This window comes from Suricata suricatta, chromosome 3 (assembly GCF_006229205.1).
Source record: "Suricata suricatta isolate VVHF042 chromosome 3, meerkat_22Aug2017_6uvM2_HiC, whole genome shotgun sequence".
Classification (NCBI taxonomy): Eukaryota; Metazoa; Chordata; class Mammalia; order Carnivora; family Herpestidae; genus Suricata; species Suricata suricatta.
The window spans coordinates 131,402,225-131,411,253 of NC_043702.1; the positions used below are offsets into that span (position 1 = coordinate 131,402,225).

At 51.6% G+C, this 9,029-nt stretch overlaps 1 long non-coding RNA gene across 1 annotated transcript in view; it reads right to left on the minus strand.

Annotated features, from left to right (window-relative positions):
- Window positions 1–9,029, minus strand: part of LOC115288151 — a 37,968-nt gene that overhangs the window by 7,107 nt on the left and 21,832 nt on the right. The gene's annotated exons all lie outside the window — the stretch shown is intronic.

Here is a 9,029-nt window from a genome sequence, read left to right on the forward strand (position 1 = left end):
ATCTTTTTCAAAACCAAGCCGCGGTGTGCTTTGACTTAACGTTCAACATGTGGTTTCTTCTGTTGCGTGGATATTTAAGTTGGAGATTCAAAAGGAGACAGCGTGAAAATGAGGAACTCTGAAAGGCTTGAAAGGGATTTGTGGGGAAAAAAGTTTGGAGCGGTGTTACCTTTTGGGTGACAGAGTGGGAGTGGACCTTGTGTTTTCCTGGACGTATGTAAAGGAGTCGGGAAGGACTAGCGAGAACTGAATACCTCGTAGGGGCTGGGGGGAGCTGGGGGGGGCACGGGCTACACCTGTCTTTACTCCCTGCATCACGAGCCCTGTCAGCGTCTGCCTGTCCCTTCTTCCCTCCCCACCTGTCAGCAGGCCCCGGCTTTGCCAGGCTTCCAGGACACAAGTCTCCCTGACACAGATGTGTGTGTTTCCAGCGAAGGAGGCAGGCATCTCAAGAAAAATTGGTAATATCAAGTGATAAATGCTAAACGGCCCGTGAAGGGACCCAGAGGAAGTGCTAATTACCTGTCTAGGAGCAGAGGAGGTAGGAAGGGCCAGAGGAGGAAGGGAAGGGGGCTCCTAGCTGAGGACAGAGTCTGCGCCCAAGCTCAGGGGGTGCTCGCTGGCATCTGGGCAAGGTCAAGGGCACTGCTAGGGGCAGGGGTAGCGTGTGGTGTTGAGTGGTGAGGGCAGAGAAGGGGAGTGGGGGAGACGAGGCCTGGAAAGTCAGTTGGGGACGGTGTGTGAGGAGGGGGCAGTGGGGGCGTCCCTCAGAGGACTCACTGCACGGATGGCAGGGGGCCTCGGAGGCTACAGACTGGAGGCCCCTCGGCTGGGAAGCGGGGGTTGGACTAGCCGAGCCCAGAGCCCCTTGCAGGGCTGATGCTGCATTAGCATCTAGATGGTGTTTGTCCTTTTCGTGAAATCGTAGACCCATCTTGCTGAGCCCCAGCCAGGTACCTGCAGAGGCTGCTCGTGGAGGCCTGGCTTCCCGGCCTCCCGGCCTCCCGGGGGTGGTGCGCTCTGCCCTGTCACTCAGGGGACCAGCCCCCGCCTGGGCCTGGGAGTGAGACGGTGGCGAAGCCAAAGCCCAATACCCAGTGGGAAGAACCGATGAGTCGCTGAAGAAACCGATGGATGTGTTCCTGCCTCCCCGCCCTGCCCAGATGTTCTGGAAGACTCTGGCTGAACTCTGGGGCACACCCATCGTGTTCCTGGCAAGCATGGCCGGCCGGAGCGTTCCGCTACCTGGCTTGTAGCAGCTGCTGGCACGGAGCCAGGCCCGGATGGCTCAGTCCTCGCAAGGAGAACTCCGCGTCGCCCAGGGACGGGCAGGACACCTCAGGGTGGGTGCCTTGCTGTCCGGCGGGATCCGAGACAGAGGCTCAGTCACTGAAACTTGGCAGCTCCAGGCAGGGGCAGAGTGTTTTCCAGGCTGATGTTCAGGGCGGATCTCTCTACTTGCGGACGAAACCAATGAGATAATGAGTGTGAAAACACTGCGAACAGCCTCCAGACCTCTCGCACCCCATCCTGCCGCCATGCCTTCTGCCATCCCCTCTTCTGTTTCCAGGCCACCGTCTCCTCCAAGCTTCCCTGATTCCTCTTCTCCTTCTGTTGTCCTCACCTCACAACACAGAGCTTTGTTGACTCGATTTCCGAGATGTCCTGTACATTCATCCCCCTTGATGTCATTTCTGCTGTTGCTGCCCTGGTCCAAGCCCAGGATTTCTTGCTTATACTAGAGTAATAAAGTTTATCTGTTCTACTTCCTCTTTCTCCTTTTGAATTATGAGCCCCGCTGCTCCCAGGCCTTGTCATCTCAGACCAGATCTCTGATTATTTTACCCCTCTCGTCCAAGACGTTCGAAGGCAGGCAGTGTGGCCTCCAGAGCGATAAACGCTGAGGCCCAGGATTCACACCCCCCCGGCCGGCCCACTTCCCTGCGTTCACAGAGATCGTCCGGCTTTTTGCCCTTTGTGCTTTCGCTCAAGCCCTGCCATCTGCCTGGACCGCCTTCAGTTTCGAAAGCCTCCTGACAAGTTGTTTTTCTCCGTTATTTAAGGTGCAAATAGGGTGGTAGATAAATTATGGACGGGATCAGAAAGGTGGGAATGATTATACTTTAGATGCATCAAAGAATTTTTCTTTTTACTGATCTCATTAATGTATTCATGTAGCATTGATTCATTTGGGGCAGGACACTGTGGATGGAGGTGGAAAGGTCCACCGAGTATGCACTTGGGCAGAGGCATCTAGAGCCATGAGGATTCAGTTAAGGATACACCTTCTTTCTTGCTTCCTCAAACAAAGCTGCAGTGGCAACTCCAACACTCGCACAAAACTGTCTATGGAGGGCGGTGTCTCTTTTTGCTCTAGCTACTAGGAAGCTCAAAGGCAGATTTGACTCCCAATCACAGTATTCATTGGCTTATTCAAAACTTCATGCCAAACAGGTGCGAGGTATGTACTCAGATCTATGTTACATCAAACTATGGTGAGCAAGGCATATGCTTAATTTCGGCCCCCAAGGGGCCACTATTAATTCTTACAGTTAGCACATCTTTGTTTCTGTTTTCTCTATTCCCGACTTTGCAGTTTGTTGAGTCTCTCTTTAGTTTTATGTGAGCTGAAATTATTTTTGGAAGAGGAGAGATACAGTCAATATATAAAAGTAAAAATGTTCCGACACTGTTAGCGAGGTCCCAGGTTTGATCTCTCTCGTCATGAATTATGTTTGTTCTTTTACCGCGAGGGTCTCTCCCAAAGCCAGCTGGTCAGGTAAATAGAAATGACAACATTTGATGCAATCATAACAATCATGTAGGTCTTTCCTTTTCTGTCTCCCCTTATAAACTCGGAGTGACACTTAACATTCGATCACAATTGAAATATTAGCCCCAAGTTATTATTTTGGGGGATGATTTGCCTTTCTGTTCCCAGTATATAATTTTAATTTCAAAAACCTGTTACAAGGGCGCCTGGGTGACTCAGCTGGTTAAGCGTCTGACTTCGGCTCAGGTCAGTTTGTGGGTTTGAGCCCCGCGTCAGGCTCTGCGCTGACAGCTCAGAGCCTGGAGCCTGCTTAGGATTCTGTGTCTCCCTCTCTCTCTGCCCCTCCCCCACTCATGCTCTGTCTCTCTCAAAATTAAAGATTAAGAAATTTAAAAAACCCTATCACAATATTGATAATATTTGCATGTCACCTCAAATCCTTTTTAGAAACGAGGTGGGACATATTATGTAAATAAATGAGCACTTGAATAAACATGGCTTAGCCTCAGCAGAAATGAGAGTGTGGGGTGAGGGATGAGGGCGGTCCACAGTGGCCCCTCGGCAGCCACTCACTCTGGTTTGACATACTTGGTGGGTGGAGATGCAGGGGGGGTGGCTTCCTTCCTGAAAATGCCTGGACATACAGAGGGGGTCCTGCTTCGGAGTCTGTAGAGGCCATCTCTGTCCCGGCTCAGCTCAGAGACAGCTCTCCGTGCTGAGCAGGGTCTGCCTGGGGGCCACGTCTCGAGCCACTGACCCCCAGCACTGGGTCCCCCCACGCAGAGAGCTGTAGCCGGGCCTCCAGCTGCTCCACCAGGCCTGGTGCTTGGGGACCTCTGCCCAAATCCACTGACACGTTCACCACATTGCAACTGTGGTGTGATGGGCGTAGGAGTCTGAACCAGGCTTAGGATTTTAACAGACCTCATGCCTTCAAGATCTCTCTCTCTCTCTCTCTCTCTCTCTCTCTCTCTCTCTCTGTTGGTCCCGGGGAGTTCGCTCCTCGTGACGGCTCCCCCTTCCCATTGCTGCCAGGTTCCTGGCACTTGGTGTGAAGTATCACATGTAGATGTCAGAGACGGGGCTTGTCAGAGCCCGCAAGTGAGAAGCTGTGCAGGAAGCCTGCAGCCTGGGGTCTTGTTACTGAGCATGTGGGGCTTTTTCGAGAAATCTCCTCTCCGGTTGGAGGTGAAATCAAGAGCCAGATGCCCCCTGAACCTCACTCAGTGCCAGAGATGGTCTTTAGTTCAGTTCTGCTCTGTTTAATTCAAGGCACATTCTCTGGACACCTGTGCCCAAATGCTGGGTACCAGGGCCACACATGGAGGTAAAGCATGGTTGCACGGTGCCCACTCTCTGAGGGTGGCGGTGATGAGGATGCTGACAACGCCTGAAATTCACTGAGCTCCTACGAGGTGGCTGTTCCCACACTAGGTATTTTGTATTATTTCACTTAACACGCACAGATTCGGCCCCTGAGTATTCTCTCTGATTTATTAAACGAGGAAACTGAGGCTTGAAGAGATTGAGGGACTTGCCCAAGGTCATTGTCAGTGGCAGAGTCAATAATCCATCCCAGGGCTGTGTGACCCCAGGCTGTGTCCACTCAGTCTCGTGATGCCACCCTCCCAGGCACGGGGCACAGCCTATCCGGGGTACAGAGACGCCTCAACTACCCAGAGACAGGTGCCATTGCTAGATACGTGGACCCCCCCCCCGCCCCCGAATGCTGGTGTGACTCCTGTCTGCTCATGGGATGACAGAAAAGCCCAGATGATTTTCCTCGAGGGGCTAGAGCTGCTCGTTCATGGGGAGGCTCGATGGAGGCGTAAAGGATATTTGAACATTAAGCAAACTAGGCAGATTATTAGATGTTTCACATCCATCCTTTCTGTTAACTCTTGACGAATATTATTCTTTTCCTTGTACCGATAAGGACACTGGAACAGGGAGGAGTTGACAGACTTAAGCCTTAATGGTTTACAAATGTCACAGCTAGGGGGCGCCTGAGTGGCTGTTTGTTAAGCATCCTGGTTTTGGCTCAGGTGGTGATTTTATGGTTTATTGGTTCGAGCCCCCTATTGGGTTCTGCACCCAAAGCTCAGAGCCTGCTTGGAATTTTCTCTCCCTCCTTCTCTCTCTGCCCCTCCCCTATTTGCGCTTGCTTTCTCTCCCTCTCTCTCAAAATAAATTAACTTAAAAAAAAAAGAATCAAGTGTCACAACTGGGATTTGAACGCACGCCTCTAAAGCCAGGCATGTTCTTTCCAGCACACCCTGTGACGTTCTGAGATAGGCTAAAACTGAAGAGCACTCTCTGCTTCGTCAACGCACATTCGTGGGGCTCTGGCTAAAGGAACGCGTGGTGCTGGGTACAGGAGAAGCACAGGTGGGTCTCACCGGGGTCCTTCCCTGAAGGAGCACACAGTCCAACAGGGAGACGGACTGGACCATACAAAGGCTTCTAGACAAGACCCAAAGAATGCAGTGCCTTAAATGGTGCCTTTGTCAGCGGATTCCCCTGCTGCTCCAGCAGCTGGTTTGGGATGGCCCCCTCCACCCGAGAAAGTGCCAGGGCACCTGGCGCTCTGGTTCCTGAACGTGAGCGCAGGATCAAGGGGGAGTCCTGGGGAAAGAGGCCAGGGGTCAGCAGGGTCTGCAGCCTGGTGCCCCCACCACGCTGGTCCCTGGCCGCCCCCGCCAGAGGACGGCCTTCTCTGTCTAGGCAGCAACGTGTCTGCTTTTTCTCCTCTCGCTGGAAACGCACTTTGACATTTTTTAACAAATAACACAATTTTCCCTTTGTGTTTCCCTTAATAAAACGCAGGAATGAGAGCAAGAAAAGGAAAGTAAAAAAACATGTTCCTGTCATCTCCACTCTGTACCAGGATGCCCTCCCTCCCTCGCTGTCTCCCTCCCACCGTGCGAGAGGTAGCCTCCGCCTACCCTGTCCTCACTCCTCTCCCAGACCTCAGCCACAGGCACTCAGAAGTCTGGGGGTGGTGCTTCTGGGTTTCCTGCCAGAGGGAGGGGAACGCCACAGCCTGTCTGCCTGCCTCACCCTGTCTTCCACACTTTGCCACTTGGCTGGCGACAGGTGAGGGCGGAGAACTGGAGGAGGCCCAGGGGCACCTCCTCCGAGAAGTACCCCCAGGGTATAGGGATCCTGTGCACCCTCTTGGAGCCCGTTATCCATTGTTGCTTTGTATTCTTTACCCTCAATGCGCCCTCCTCCAATAACGGCAGCTTCCAGACCAGACTGGCAAGGGCCCTCCATTCTGCACCCCCCTCAAAGCAGAGTACTGGGCTTAAGACATAGATCCCTGGATCTCTTGGAATCTGCTGGAAGTTGCAAGATTCCTGATGTTTGGAACAGCTGCCTATCTCTCAACGGGGATAAATGTGAAGTTTCCACACTTGGGGCCAAACACCAATCATACAATTTGCAACTTCGGGGAGACATGGCCTACCAGCAGCTCGCGTGGAAGAGGATCGAGGGGGGTTTGTGGATGATATACACAGTCTGAGTCCACGGCGGCCCCTGAAAATGCTCACCCCAAATCAGGCTGTGTTAACGAGTATTTTATGGCCACAGGAAGGAGATGAGGCGCTGAATGCGCCAACACTGGAAAGTTGCAACGGGTCTGGAGAGAGAGAGAGAGAGAGAGAGAGAGAGAGAGGAAGAGAGAGAGAGAGAGGGAGAGAGAGACTGGAGTAGGCTCAGAAACAAAGAGAACAGGACAGAGAGGCCTGCCCTTTGAGGTAGGATTTGACAGTTTGAAGGGCCAAGCCCTGAGCAGTCAATGGACCAGATGTGGCAGCTCTGGGGAAATGAATTTGGACCCAATATAAACTTAACACTTGGGCCAGATGAACTTGAAGGTCATGTCCGCCTTTGAAAGTCAGCAGCTTGGGGTGTCTCTTCCAAAGCCTGTTTACCTCCTTTCCACGAACTCTCAGAACACAGTCTCTCCTATGAAAGGGAGGAGGTGGGTGGTTCTTCATAGAGAGCTCCTGACAGGGGCTTTGTGGCCCCTTCTGTCCTCAGAAAGGTGAAATGGTAGTGTTTGAGTTTAAAACGAAAAATCAGTGGTTTATATACACAATGGAATACTACATGGCAATGAGAAAGAATGAAATCTGGCCATTTGTAGCAACGTGGATGGAACTCAAGGGTGTTATGCTAAGTGAAATAAGTCAGGCAGAGAACAGATACCACATATTTTCACTCATAAGTGGAACAGGAGAAACTTAACAGAGGACCATGGGGGAGGGGAAGGGGGAAAATAGTAGGGGAGAAGGAGGGAGGCAAACCATGAGAGACTGTTGAATACTGAGAACAAACTGAGGGCTGATGGGTGAGAGGGCAGGGGGAGGGTAAGGGGGGGTGATGGCCATGGAGGAGGGCACTTTTTGGGTTGAACACTGGGTATTATATGGAAACCAACTTGACATTAAACTATAAAAGAAAAAAAATAAAATGAAAAACCACGGGGTGTGGTCAGGAGAACTTGTTGCAGGTGGAAAGCGGTCTGTCCACCTACCCACCATGTCCTTGAGCTGGCTCAGGCCAGAGTGAAATGATAATGGGGCAGGGGTGGGATTCACTGATCAAGGTGAAATAAAGCATAAAAGAGAAAACCCCAAATAAGGTATGTCTTTAATGGTTTGGACACTTAGCTACATCAGCGTCTACACCTGGGCAAACTCTGCAAAACATGTAATGAGGAGCTGTTGGTTCTATGGCCCTCCCCATTATTCACGGTCAGTCTGGTTTCACAGACTTTAGACCGGGAAGGCCTTTCAGACCTTTGTGTACACCATCTTCATCACAGAGAGGAAGTACAGTTGCACAGAGAGGTGAACTTGGCCCACCTGACGCAGAGCAGAGCTGGGAATGGAAGGGAGTTTCTTGGGTTCCTTTCACCTTTTCTAGAGTGCTCCCCCCCACAGGGATCTTGGCGCTCTTCCATCAGTGAATGACATATAGTGGCGCTAGAGCTTATAATGTGATTAGGAGACACAGCGGACATTGTGAAGGTGCCCAGGAGTCCAAGAGCTGGGTAAAGACGTCCCTACCGAACATCTGTGAGTGCTCTGTACCGATCAGGCTGCCTTCCAGAGATGCAGAGACCATTGGAGGGATGTGGATCCCAGATCAGATAAGAACCCACACACGGTCAGGAGGATATTCTCTAAAAGGAATATTCCTACGACTAGTTAAACATATTTCATACAATCAAGACCTTTGGTGAAACCAAAATTCTGTTGGGCATTTAAAAATATTCCTTATGATGGCATTTGCCCAACTCCATTTTTCCCCTTGCCTGCCTGACTTCTATTTTACATACTAAGGATACTAGTAATCCATATTGTTTTCCCACAGTCTACCTTGGGGGACAGGGAGGGCTTAGGACAGGTATCAAGGGACAGGCCACTGGCCCTCTGGGCAACATCAGAGAACTCTCCCACTCTCCCTGCTAAGCCCCAAAGATTCATCAGAAACAATGAATAAAACAATGGGTTCTGCCTCCCCCCTCCAGGTTTGTTGTAAAGATCAAGCAAAATCATGTATGCCTGGAATGTCTAAAGCAGCATTCAAATGTAAAGTATTAAACTCTCAGCCCTTTTTCCCTGGTTTCCCTGAAGTCACATTTAGTGTTTGGCTTGTGTCTGCTGGCAGAAAGCACTCACAATGGCGAACGGGGTCAAGGCTCCCAAGCACATGCCAGCAAGAGCACCCAGCAGGCTTTCTTTAAAAATAAGGAAGTGGTTCTGTCCTTGGAAAGGGGAATAGAGAGTGCTTGCAATGTGGCATCCCGCCTGCTCAGAGTCATTGTGCCAAAGCGCCTGGCAAGTCCAATCCAGTTCCCTTCAGGCCAGGAATCGAGGGGCCCCGGAGAATCCCGCGGAAAACGGATCCTTCCTGGGGTATTCCTTGTGTGCTCGGCTTTCCTCACCTGAACACTGGGAGAGCCGCTGTCCCCACCGCCTAGGGCTGCTGTAAAGATTCACCGAGTTAACTGTGTCACCGAGCCTGGCACAAAATAAAGCGTTCGATAAACGTTAGCTCGAGTTATGGTTTATTTATTGAGTATCCACTTGGGGCCGGTCCCCGTGCTGACCTCTTGGACTCCACACTTGGGTAAGACCCCGTTCCTGCTCCCGGAGGGGCCAGAGGTCTACCGCTGGAAACCAAGGTTAGGAGGTGTAGTGACTCGACATCTCCCCCCTCCCCCCAGGACTTCTCTTCCCTA